General features: G+C 37.4%; 1 protein-coding gene across 1 annotated transcript in view; it reads left to right on the forward strand.

Moving 5' to 3' along the window:
• Positions 1-13147, forward strand: part of LOC132791791 (frizzled-2) — a 101036-nt gene that overhangs the window by 73954 nt on the left and 13935 nt on the right. Inside the window, exon 6 of the mRNA XM_060800869.1 lies at positions 9156-9240. The gene's annotated coding sequence lies outside the window, so the exon portion shown is untranslated. The remainder of the gene's footprint in view (positions 1-9155; positions 9241-13147) is intronic.

The following is a 13147-nucleotide window of genomic DNA, read 5'->3' on the forward strand; positions in this document are numbered from 1 at the left end:
ATTTGAGAAATGTTTAGAAAAGTGTCTAAGAAAATGATTTATGTATTCTAACATAGAAGATGGATTGTACTTGATATTTGCGCTGTATTAATGCGATTCTTTCATTACGCATGTTACACTAAGTAAACGTAATCGATTAGCAGACATCATTTAGTGGACTCTCTCTCTCCCCTCTCGCTCTTAACTTAAACATTTCAATCCATTTTCCACGTTAACTTCTGTCAAAAGCACAACAATATCATAACACATATAGACGGCAGATATATTCGTGTTTCGTTTGTTTCTCTACGTTTTTTTTGGTAGCCCTCTTATCTCTGCCCATTTTTGTTGATTTCGATTTCCTACCTAGTGTGTTTGTGTGTGTGTGTGTGTTGCTCACCTTTCGTTTCCACATTCGTTTAGTTTCGTTTTTCCAGCTTTTGTTTACCCAACAAAGAGTTCAAGAAGCGCGCACAGAAATACGAGTGTGTGTGGTTGTATTTCTGTGTTTTTTTACTACTACGAATCAATATTGCTGTCAAAAAAAAAAGAGGGAAAAAGTAACTGGAATCTTATCTCTGTGCTCGGTGCTCGGTGCGTGGCTGCCATGAACATTATTTCATTATTTGTTGTCAAAGTTTTTGGCTGCCGTATCGACTACTCTTTGACTACTCCACAATCATTTCGGTTATTTTTTTGTTTTGTGTTTTGGGGCCAGTCAGGTTTGAAGCTACCTGGTTCGGATCTCATTAATCTGCCAGCCAACAAGCTAAGAGCAAGAGAGAGACAGAGAAAGATACAGATTTAACTGCAACTAGCGATAGCATCTTTCGGTTGTTGCATTTTCATTTGGAAAATTATAGTTTTTGTGGTCATAAATTATGCGTAACGTGACACCTTTCTCGATGCAGGTTTCTTTTTTAATTTTTTCTTGAACGAGGATCGAGTTTTTTTTATTGGTCGCCGTGGCACGAAAATGATTTCATTAAATTTCAGTTAAATGCAACAATAAAAAGACAAATAAAGAAGAACAGACGCGCTCAAGGCCAGGTCAAAGGAAGTAGCTAAAGGTGTTGCACGAATGCCCGAGCAAAAATATCAATTTACATACAACACACACAACAGTCCAATGGCCTGGAAATGAAACGAGGACTGAAACTGCGACTCAGTCCTCGACTTCGACTTGGACTTGGACTGCCTGCTGGCTGAACATGGGACATCATGCGGTGCGCAGTTTTCTCTCGAGTTTCTTTTTAGTTTTTTGCAGCCCGCACATTGCAATGCGAAATATTGCGCACAGTCAGCAGAAGGATCGCAGCGATCGAAGGCTCGGCGACTTCATGCTGTGGCGACACTCAAATGCCAGACGAGACTCGCCTTTGACTTTGTCATATGCCTCGTTTGGTTCGCTTTTGACCGCCCGCAGATCTTGTCCTGCCCTCCGCTTCCACCTCCTCTACCTCCTCGCTCTGCACTGCTCTTGACTGAACAGGTGATCAGTTTACAAACGCTTCGCTCCTTTTGCTACCTGGCTAAGATCATAAATTTTGTTAGCGTCCCTTGGCTCTGTTTTATTGCCCGTTCTCAGTCTGCGTCTTGGCCATAAATTTGTGGCCCTGGTCTTGACTTTTTTTTTTGGTGTTAATGTGTGTGTGTACGTGTGTGTGTGTAACTTGCTCAATTCGCTTTTGGGTGTCTCGCGTTTAATTGTGCGGATTATCTGAGTTCTTTCTTCGTTCCCCACTCTCAGAAATAGCTGCAAAATTTATTGACAAGCACATTGACACTCCGTCACTTTGTCAGTCAGTCAGTCAGTTGACTTGTCAGCCAGTTAAGTTGTCAATTTGGTATCCTGTTTAACATTTCTCTCAGCCAGCTGTCACTCTTGGGCGCTAATGTCGCATACTAATGCGATCTCGAGATCGCCCCAGCTATATCTTTTGTATTTCATGCGCATTCTGTTGACAACAAAAATTGAGCAAAACTAGCGAGAAAAACTAATTTCAAAAATGGTTTTAGATGGCAAAAAACGGCTGCTGTCAATCTAGTATAATTTATATTCTATGGTATATTTTAAATGTAATAGTATATCGATTTACAAAATATACCATTTGGTACACATTTGACTGTAGTTTTGTTACTCATTTTATTTAAATATTACGCAAAGCCAAACTTTATATATAGTTATTTGACTGATGAAATATATTCAATACTTTGATTTATATATTTTGTTATATTACTGAAATATTTTGATATATTAGTAAACTCAATTGTTGCATAGAAACTTGAACAAAACTAGCAAGAAAAACTTATTTAAAATATGGTTGTATTTTAACTTTTTTCAATGCAAGTTTTGTTCTTAGATTGAGTTATCTTTATGCAACTTTATTTGTAGATTTTGAATTGTCTTAGGAAAATATATTTAACGTAATTGTGCCTTAACATTATTACTCTCAATTTGTGGCACACATTCTGCACACATAAGAAAAATATAGTTTGATTTAAAGTTTTTCGATGCAAAGTTTGTTGACAAATTAAGTTGTATATTTGCAACTTTATTTCTAGTTATTTGTTCACGATTTTATACATTTTTACACTCAACTTGTGTCACACACTCTTTGTACAGTTTGCACAGAAAAATAGGGAAAACAAACTAGCTTTTTTAATGCAAATATTGTCTCTAAATTTTATTGCATATTTGCAACTTTATTTCTAGTTATTTAGAACATTTGAACTTTCAAAGAAAACTAACTTCAAACATTGTTTGAAATTAACCTATTTGAATTTGAGTTTTTATCATATTTAACTTTCATTCCAGTGATTTATTTGTCTTCATAAAATGTTCATAAAATATATTGGTTATCTCAATCTTTACTTGTAGTTTTTAAATTGCCTTAATTGCGGTCAACACCTTGTTGCAACATTATTGAAAAAATGTATTCGAAATATTATATTATTTTAATGGTTTTCAATTCAAATCTTACTCCTAAACTAACTTTATTTTTAGTGTTTTAATTGCCTTTTAATTAGGGTCTTTTAATACTACACATTATGCTGTCAACATCTGGCTGCAACATTAGGTTGCACCCAATTTGGTGGCACAAAACACTCGTTGCGCTGCTTCCCAGGCTCTGCACTCGAATAATTATTGCTGGCCAGTGGCCACAGAAGAATATTGTCTTTTGGGCTGTCGTGTTATTATTGACAAACAAGTTGTACTTATTGCCCAGGCTATAGCTATAGGGAATTGGAATTGGATATATTGAACTCACTCAGTTTTGTGCCCTGCTCAACGAGCTCACGTTGCAAGCCGCACATTGGACAACCAATAATTTTCAGTCAACCTGAACGCGACCCTCATAATTATAAAACCATTTCAGAAAAGAAAAAAATACGAAGAAGAGGACGCTTGTTGTTTAAACAACAAGAACAGCAACAACAACAACAACAACAACAACCACACAGCATATTGATTAATTTTTTCTCCCTTTGCCCGCAGAAGTGAAGAGCAGAAATGAGCATGAAAGTCAAGTCAAGTCCGAGGCGAGAGCCAAAAACCGTTCATCAACTGAAACTGGCCAAGTCAACATTGCCGTGTGCTGCAATTCATCAAACTCGATGTGCTCCATCTCCATCCTCTTAGCTCTTCTTGGTTCTTGGTTGAACCATTTGCCATGTGTTCACCTCTCGCTTCCTCTCGTATCTTCTCTTATTCTCTCTCTCAGCTTGTAGCTCGTTTGTTTGATTTATTTTGCAGCTCCTTCAATTTTCGTTTTGGGCTGAGCAGCTCAGTCATATCATTAGCCCTGCTTGAGGTAGTTTTTTCCCCTCGTCTTCTTCTTCTTCTTCGTTGTGGTTAGCCAGGCCCGAAATCAATTTGACATGATTGCATTGATCATAATTTTCTGGTGCCTTCATCGATTTCTATACTTCTCTTCGGGCGCTTTTCGCTGCCTATTTGTTTTTCTACTCATCTTGTTGTTTTTTTTTCCACTCGTTTTTTTTTTTGTCGACTCGTGTGTTTGTCTATTAGTCGCTTTCGGCTCTCGTTTTGAATGGAGCTTCAAACAATTAGCCACGCACATTTATTTAAATCATTTCGAAAATTCTGCCAAATTTCGTTGTGTGTAAAGTTTGCGGCGTCTTTTTAAGTATGAACTTTAGCGCGATTTTTTTGTCAGTTTTTTTTCAGTTTTTTGATAATTTTGTGTTTAAGCCATGGCCAAAACGTTTGCTGATTGTTTGTCTTTGTCCAATAACAAGGCGTCAAATTGAGTTTTAATGGCACTTTTGCTAAATGCTCTTTGTTTATGAGGGTTTTTATTTATTTATTTCGTTTTCGAAATTGATTTTTGTGTGTGTTAGCTTGGCAATTATTAGGCAAGAGCCTAATGAGATCTTCTTTTTTGCTTCTCGCTTATTACTTACCTAGATACTTTTTGCTGCTGCTGCTTTTGCCATTTTGTCTCGCAGTTCAATAAATTCTTTCATTGTGTTTATCGAAACATTTATTATGCATCGTTTTTTCAGTTTTTTTTTTTTTGTTTTTGGTTGAACACACACAACAAGCTATCAATTTTTCAGCATTCGTATCTGGCAGATACATCAAACTAAACAACCAAAGCGAAGACAACAATAAAGAGTGCTGACAACAACACTAAAAACTTGTTGCTGTTGTCGTTGTTGTTGTTGTTGGTGCTAACTGTGTCGCCAAAGTTGTCGTTGTTCTCTGTTGTTCTCCTTCGCGTTGCTGTCGTCGTCGTTGTGCAGATAAATTCCATAAAACTAAAACGACGACTACCTAAACAACAACAACAATGACAACAGCAACAACAACAACAACAACACGCTGGTTGCTGACGCTATCGTGGCGCAGCGAGCGGAGAACTGATGATGATTTATGAGCGTCAGAAATCAAGTAGAAAATTACGGTAATAGAACAGCGGGGCGCTGAAGTCAGCCCATGCCCTGCTCCCCTTCCCCCCTCTCCACTCTCCACTCTTCTCTCGCTGCCACAGAGAGGTAGACAAACAGAAGAACTCTAAAATACAAATACAAAACACATACAAAACGAAACGAAAACGTCGACGACGTCGCTTTATTGAGCAATTTTAACTAGAATTTATTTTTGGTCGTCATAGAAAAATTATTGTCGAAACAGCAAACGAACGATGAAAACATTTTCTAAACACCAAAAAAAAACAAATAAAAATAATAGCATAGAGAGCGTGTTGTTATTGTTTTGTTTAATATGCTAATTGATAGTGCAAATATTGAGCATACGCCTAGTTGAGCAATTTGCATTTAAATGAATGGTGGGGAAAAACCGAAAGTGTCAGTTATAAATCCAGCTGGCGCGACATGTGGGTGAAGCTCTCTCACCTCCCCTTTCCCTTCCCTCTTCCACTCCCTCTGCCGCTTTTCACCGCTCTCTAATTCATTTAGCAACAGCAACAACAAGAAGAAGAACAACAACAACGACAACCAAATGACACCTTGTTAGGGGTTTGACTTATGGTCTTTCATTTTCTTATTCAACATTCTACATTCTGTGTGTGTGTGTGCGTGTGTGTGTATTTTAGCTGGAAATGTAGCGACTAGGTGTTAATTTTGTTTGAAGAACAAATACTCGAAAAAAAGCTAAAGAAAAACACGCGTTTAGAATGAAATTTAACAAGCCGAAAACAAGACGAAAACAAGACGAAAATTTAATATGTAAATCTAGATTGAGAAAATATTTGTTTAGATTTTGCAGGACATCGCAGACGGTTCTAATGAAACGTTTTAATTAAATTGAACCGCTGCAGCTGCATTGCTTCCATTGAAATCAGTTAAGGATAACAAAGAAAAAAAGAGAAAAGAAATTAAATGAAGAATAAGATGAACACAACAAGACAAAAAAATCAATAAGAAGGCTACAATTGAGTATGCTCGACTGTGAAATACCCGCTGCTTCAATTATACTAAATAAATATACCGAAAATATAGTGAAATATACCAAAAGTTGTATTTGGCATATTGTATATAGTACTACATTTAATATATATAGTATAAGTACAAAACATAACCAAAGTTATATTTGGTATAATAATATAGTAGTACATTCAAAATATACCATAGAGAACAAAATACATATATTTTCAATATTCCAAAATTATACCAAATTAATATACTACATAAATACTAAAATATACAGAATTTTGTATGCGGTTTATTGTATATAGTACCACATTTTATATATTTAGTATAAAGTTCAAAATATACCCAAACTTATATTTGGAGTATAAAATATATATTTTCAATAAGAACTATATTCCAAAATTATACCAAATTAATATACCACACAACAGAGATGCAAGTGAACCAAAAATAGCTGCAATAGATAGATACAACTATGTAGATACATTTGTGCATTACACATGTATCCAGCAGATACAACAGATACGCATCTCTGCGCTGCACTCACACGCACAACATGTGTGTGTGTGTGTGAGTGTGTGCAAAGGAAGCGCGTTAAAACAAACAAAAACATATTTTTCTTATAAACAGACACGAGAACCGAAACGAAATGAAACGAAATTATTTTATTTGAGTCTCCAGTCTCTACGCGCAGGTTCTTTCTTTTGTATCTGTATCTGAATCTGTATCTGAATCTGCAGTTGTGCATGTGTATCTGAGAGTGTGTGTATCTTTCTCTCTGGCATCGAAACATAATTAATTTCTGTTTGTTTAAGGTCTGGGCCTGGTCTGACTGCTGCTTCCTGCGCTCTCTACGACCGATGACTTTTATTTGTTTTTTGTTGCCGTTGCCGTTGCCGTTGCCTTTTCTCCCGATGCGATGCATGCCTTGTGTTTGTGCTCCTTGAGCTTCATTGGAATTTCAATTTGAAAAGATACAATACATATTCATTGTCGTCGTCGTCGTCGCCGTCTCTGGGCTCGTCTCGTGTTGAGCATTTAAATTTGTAGTCATAAATTTTTGCAAACGTCATAAATTAAACATTTGGAAACTGATACGTTTTTGCCGTTCTGTTTTTAAATGAGTTTATGATCGCATTTTGTTTATACTCTTTCACATATATATTGACGACGTTGACATTCGACCACAAGCGGAGGAGAGACTTTTACTAAAAACTTTATCGAGTAAGCGACGCACCCCGCAAAATATTTTGCCATAAATTATGCGCTTAATTAATTGGCCTGCCACATGACAGTAGAAGCAGAGAAGCAAAACCAGAGACGACTCTGCTTGCCCAGAGTCGCCCATTTAATTAGCCAAAAAGAGCATCCCAATGGAGTCTTCACAATCTCAGCTCTCTCATCTTATTTCAACTCGTCTGGCATTGGCAGGTTGTATTTTTTTTTTTTTTTGTTCGTCTTTAGCTCGCTTAGATTTCTTTTGAAATATCTTTTTTATGTCGGAACAATTTGAATTCGAATTTCGTTTGGCATTTCTGGGAATTTGATTTGTGAGCGTTGTCATGTCGCGTCGTAGAGAAAAAGACACATGATTTATATGAATCGCCTGACACAATCGCCTGAGAATCTCGCGCCTCGCGCTTATCTCACAGCATGATCATAATCTATTAACTATGCGCATGTCAAAACGTATTTGGTCATTAATCTAAGCGCCAAAAGAAAAAAGATTGCCCAGATACATGACATTATCGCAACACTGCTAGAAAAACACATTGCGAAAGCGATTTGTATCTGCTAGATACATTTTTTGCTTTGACTTTAATTAAAATCAAAGTTACTTTCAATCTAATCATGTTTCTATTAAGTGACAACAAGTTGCAAGATTTTATTTGTTTCATAGTTTGGCAATCGTTGTTTTTTTTTGTATTTTTTAATTAAACAATAGCGCCAACGTTTATAATTAAAAAATTGTCATTTTGTTGTCGTTTGCTTAACTTTATCAACTCGAAGCTGCTTACACTAGAGATTACAACTGGCGAATTGAAGGTGCGCGAGGAAGGAGCTCGAATCAAAGGCGGCAAAAGATACTTTTGTCATGGTTGTTATTGTTGTTGTTGTTGTTGCTCGACTTATCTGCAAGTGCGTGGTTAGGCAAATCTTACACCCACACACACACATACACACATTTGTATCTGTATCTGTATCTGCACTTGTATCTGTATCTGCGCTTCGTCTGCTTGCCTTTTATTTTGTTTTCCTTCTTTTTTTTTGTTTTTGTCGCGCGCTGATTAAACTTGCATTATGGCATTCAAAGAGTGCCGTTAAAGCAAATACAACAACAACAAACAAGGGGCTGTCTTTAATAAGAAATAAAAACAAAAAGTTAATTAAATTGTAAGCGTAGTGTTGCTGATGCCTCTTCCCCCTTTTTTCTTCCCTTTGCCCCCGATTCACTCGCTGTGCACACGCAACTTCTTCATCATCTGCGGCGTTGCCCTTAATCCCATGGCGTGATTAAAGTAGTCCAGCGTCTCCTCCACCCCTCCTCCCTCACTCTCTTTGTCTATTTGCCCCCGCTGCCTTTCCTTTTCCTGTTTGTATTCCAGTTGTCTGTTTGCCCAAGAGTCGCTGCCGCTGCCGCTGCCGCGCTTTTGAAGTGTGGCTCTCGCCCAACTTGCAACATGGAACAGCTACTACAATTGTCTTTGTGCTGCTCGCTTGCCCCATTCATTAGCTAAATATTAACATATTATTTGCCTAGGCGGCACATAATTCAGGCCACAATTTAGCCGGCTAAGCCAGCCAACAACTCTTTTTCTTCTAGCCGCCCTCGCGGCACTTGACTTTCAACTCCCTTTCCCCCTCTCTCAATTTTAGGGCACATTCTTTGGGACACAGCCTGTAAATTATGTCGCATTACTCCATTCTCCTTTTTCCTATTTCGTTGTTCGTTTTTTTCGTGGCCAGTTTTTCACGCCATTTTCCGGGTTGCCTGTCACAACATAAATCAGTCGCAGCAACAACGCGACGTTTTTCCCTGAGCTCATCAACGTTTTACGCTCATTACATAATTAAGTTGTACTGCTTTTAATAATTTCTAATTAAAATTTTATAAACATTCTTTTACGATGATCATCAACAACAACAACAAAGTGACTTTCGTTTTATGTTTTTTTTCGGTAGCTTAAGCTGTGTCAATATAAAAACTTCAGATAAACTTATCAGAGCAACTTTTCTTTTCTTGCATCTCATTACAGCTGAGCAATATTTCTTTATTGAGGCTCGAGTCATCTTCAAAAAAATAACAACGCTAAGGAAAATCTCAACGGAATGGAAAAAATGGTAAGTTCATTTACATACCTACAAAGAAAATTTCCAATTATTTTCCGCGTATATTAAATAATAAAAAAAAAAATCGTGTCTTAGTCGCTGCTAATCTTAATTAAAACACGCTCTCAAAGAGGTAAAGAAAAAACTCTTTCGAATCTGCAGTCATAATCAGGCTGTCGTGTGCAATTTCATCTTGGTTTCGTTTCGTGTTCATAGACCAAAAACTTGACCTTAGCCAAGCGAACTGCCAACTGACAACTACCAACTACCAACTGCCGACTGCTGTTGCCCCTTTGGCTACTTCATTGCGCTTACTTTGCCACAACCAGGCAAGAGAGACTGAGACTGAGACTGAGAGCAGGCTTTTGTAGTTGCTGGAAATGCTGGAAAAAAACGACTGACCCTGTGCAATTGACCATGCTGAGGCTAAGTCGCAGTCTCAGCCACAGTCTGCAGTTGTTGTTGTTGTTGTTCGAGTCGTCTCCGTCGTCAGATACTTTTCAACGCCAATTTTGCTCTTCAAAATGTGGCATCCTTTAGCTAGAGCTCTTGCAACTGTTGTTGCCGTGGGCGATGCATTGCAGACGCGACTTGTTGCCCCATTGTTGCTTACCCTTTTGCACAAACAGTCTGAGAAAACAACTCAACTGCGAAATACCTGCTATACAAATTATATACATGATTTTTGTTATATCAATTTCTTAAATTACTTCGTAAACAGATTAGCAAGCATTTGGTATGTGTATTTAGATTTGAATTTACTTAAACTATTACTTAATTATAAACAAATTCTTAGCAAGCATTTAGAATGTTTTCCGAAAAATTTGCTGCAAAATATTTGTATTATTTTTCTATTTGAGTGTCTAATTTTTGAATCAATCTTTAATAATAACTTTATCTAACAACTATAGAAACATTGACTCCGAATTTCTTCTAGTTTCAAAAATGTTGATCTTTGGTATTTAAATCGTTTTTCTATTTTTTCAATTCAAGAGGTTAGGATAAACAGTATCTTAATTCTATAGCAATCTTTAATTATGTAGAACCTATACAAATATTGTCTCCGACTTTCATAGCTCTAGTTCTTATAGTTACAGAGATTTAGGTATTTATATTAACGGACAGACAGACAGACGGATCAACTTCGTGACTGTTCATGCTGATTAAGTATTAACTTTATATGAAGACTCCTTTTGTTCTATTTGCATAGCACACTAAATTGTTATACCCTTCATACACTTTTGGTTAACGGGTATCAAAACATCCCACAAAACATTCACACACATTGAATCCAAACTGCAGACTCGACTCGAGTCGAGATTCTGAGACACGGCCTCGGCTTCAGCCTCAGTCTCAGCCTCCGTTGGAGTCTCGTGCATATCTCTTGCCACTTTAACGTTAACGAGCTGTTGACTTCTTTCTGCTCGCCGACAGCTGAGTTGAGTGCAGAGGCATTCACAACTGCTGTTGTTGCTGCTCTCCTGTCTCTCTATCTTGCTCCATCTTTCACCTCCACATCTGCTCTTCTTTTTTTTTGCTGTGCTTTGTAGCATCTTCATCATTTACCGCGTCTCTGCTTTAATGTTTTGCTTCTGCATGCAAAATATCCTTTAGCTACCGCTCTCTCACTCACTCATTCACTCTCTCTGTCCCTCGCTTCATCACTGTCTGAGTTGGCAGGCGTTTCAATCTAGTTAACATGCTCCCCTCAATCTCTGTCGTGATTCGCTTTTGTGGCTCATTTGTTATGCGAGGCGCTATCAAAATGTTCTCGTAATTAAACATGAAAATATTTCCATAAATGCGTCTCAGCCGATCATCTTCAACTTACACCCAAAACAAAAAAATAAAAAAAAATAAAAACGCGCATTGATTTCTTGCCTTGTTTACTAAAATTTCTGTTCAACCAAAAAAAAATCCAAAAAAAATACAATAATTAATTAAATATGCCAAACATGCCGCGCTGTTCAATTCTCAGTACAAAACAAAAAGCACAGAGAAACTCTCAGCATGTGGCGCTGTTGTCCCTCTCTCTCTCTCTCTCTTTTCTCTTTGAGTCTCAACTGATGGCAGACGTTTAAATTTACAGTTAATTGAATTATAATTGTGTGTGTGCCTAACCCTCCCCTGATCTGTGGCTGCCTCTCTTCAAATTGATCACGATCCATGTCGAGCAGTCAATCAATGCTCAAAAATGTATTTCCATATTTTTTGTCTATTTGTTTTGTTTATTTATGTACCGAATGGGTTCGGCCTTTAATTGGAAATGCCACTGTAGTAGGCACAAAAAAATGGGCAAGGCTCGAAAGGGGGGCGAACTGTGTTATGTTATGTGTATATCTACATATGTACGTAGGAGTGGAGGCATGTCGATGACTGATATCGACAAGGCAGATAAATTATTCGATATTCGACACGAGATGCAAGCAGCAGCAGAAGAAAGCTCAAAGAACTTGCTCAATCACTCAATCCACATGTTGTACGCTTTCTTTCTGCTAATTATAAAATCAGGGATTCCCTTGTATATGTGAAGAATACATAAATATTAATATCATTTAATCTATTGAGATTATAGGCATCTCTATCCGATAAAAAAGGGAAACGAAGTAAAGACTTTTAATCATTCAGCATATTTCTGTTTTAATTTAAGCGGCCATAAAATTTTATTATAAATAATTAATCTAAAGAGCTAAACAGAAAATACTCTAAAAAGCATTTCATTCAAAAAATGCTAGAATGTATGAAATATTCAGAGAGTACTTTCAGTGTAGTTCTTCTATATATTAACTTTAATAATTCCCATTAAAGCTGTTCTAAAAATGTAATTTATAAACTGAAATATACCTTAAATAACTTTCATAAAGGTAAAGTCATCTGCAAACAGAGATGATTTTCAAAGTACCCCACCAAAAAAAAAGAAAACAGAAAACAGAAAACTAATGAAGCTGTTGTCATAAAGATTAGTAAGTGCGAGTATTATGAAAATATATGTTCTGCTATTAAACTAATGTTGACACAGCGAGTGAGAGGTGTAAGTTAGAAGAGCAGAGCTAGCCACATTATGCTAATCATTAATTAGATCTACATGCGTTATACAATTAAATGAGACTGTTTTCGGTAATAGTATTTTTTGGGTACAATTCCATAGAAGTAGAGCGACCAGAATGTTTCCCACGAGATGCAACATTGGGCCATAGAATAGAAGAGTAGCTGCTGGAAAGCACACACACACATACAAAGTGTGTCGTGTCTCTCTCTTTTGGAGTTGCCATTACATCATTTAATGTCTTATATGACATCTGGTACGCCCATTACCTGACATTAATTGACAATGTGCGACGGCAGTAAAAAGCCCAGCACAGCCAACTTTATGGCTAATATAAAAAAGTGTCGAAAGTTGCCAAAGAGTCAACGAGACGAAACTCGAGCAAAGAACGATGACGCATAAAAGTTGCCTCAAGTTCCTTAAACCAATAGAGCAGCAAGAAGACATCAAGCAGCTGAGTGCGAGTGTACTCACATATGCGTATGTGTGTGTGTGTGTGTGAGCTATGATTCGCATTGCCAAAATGTGTCTCCCTTACTCACTCTCTCTCTCTCTCTCTCTCTCTCTCGCTCTTGCTGGCAAACTGCCATAAAAACTGACGCGGTTTTTGCGTAGTCTGCTTTTGGGCTCATGAAAGCAACGCAACGCAGACTGGCGACATCGCCACAACCGCTGTTAATAACTCTGCTGTCTGTTGTCTGTATTTTGTAGTCTGTCAAGGCTTATGCTCGTGCTTCTCACACCTTTGCTGCCAGCTACTTGCACGGTTCAATTGAAACGCCTCGACGGCGTCAATCTAAACAAAATCGAGCCCAAAGAAGTTGTGCCCTACGGCATCTGATGAGATGTATGTGGAAGTGAAAGTGGTAGAGA

This window comes from Drosophila nasuta, chromosome 3, assembly GCF_023558535.2.
Source record: "Drosophila nasuta strain 15112-1781.00 chromosome 3, ASM2355853v1, whole genome shotgun sequence".
NCBI classification, from domain to species: Eukaryota; Metazoa; Arthropoda; class Insecta; order Diptera; family Drosophilidae; genus Drosophila; species Drosophila nasuta.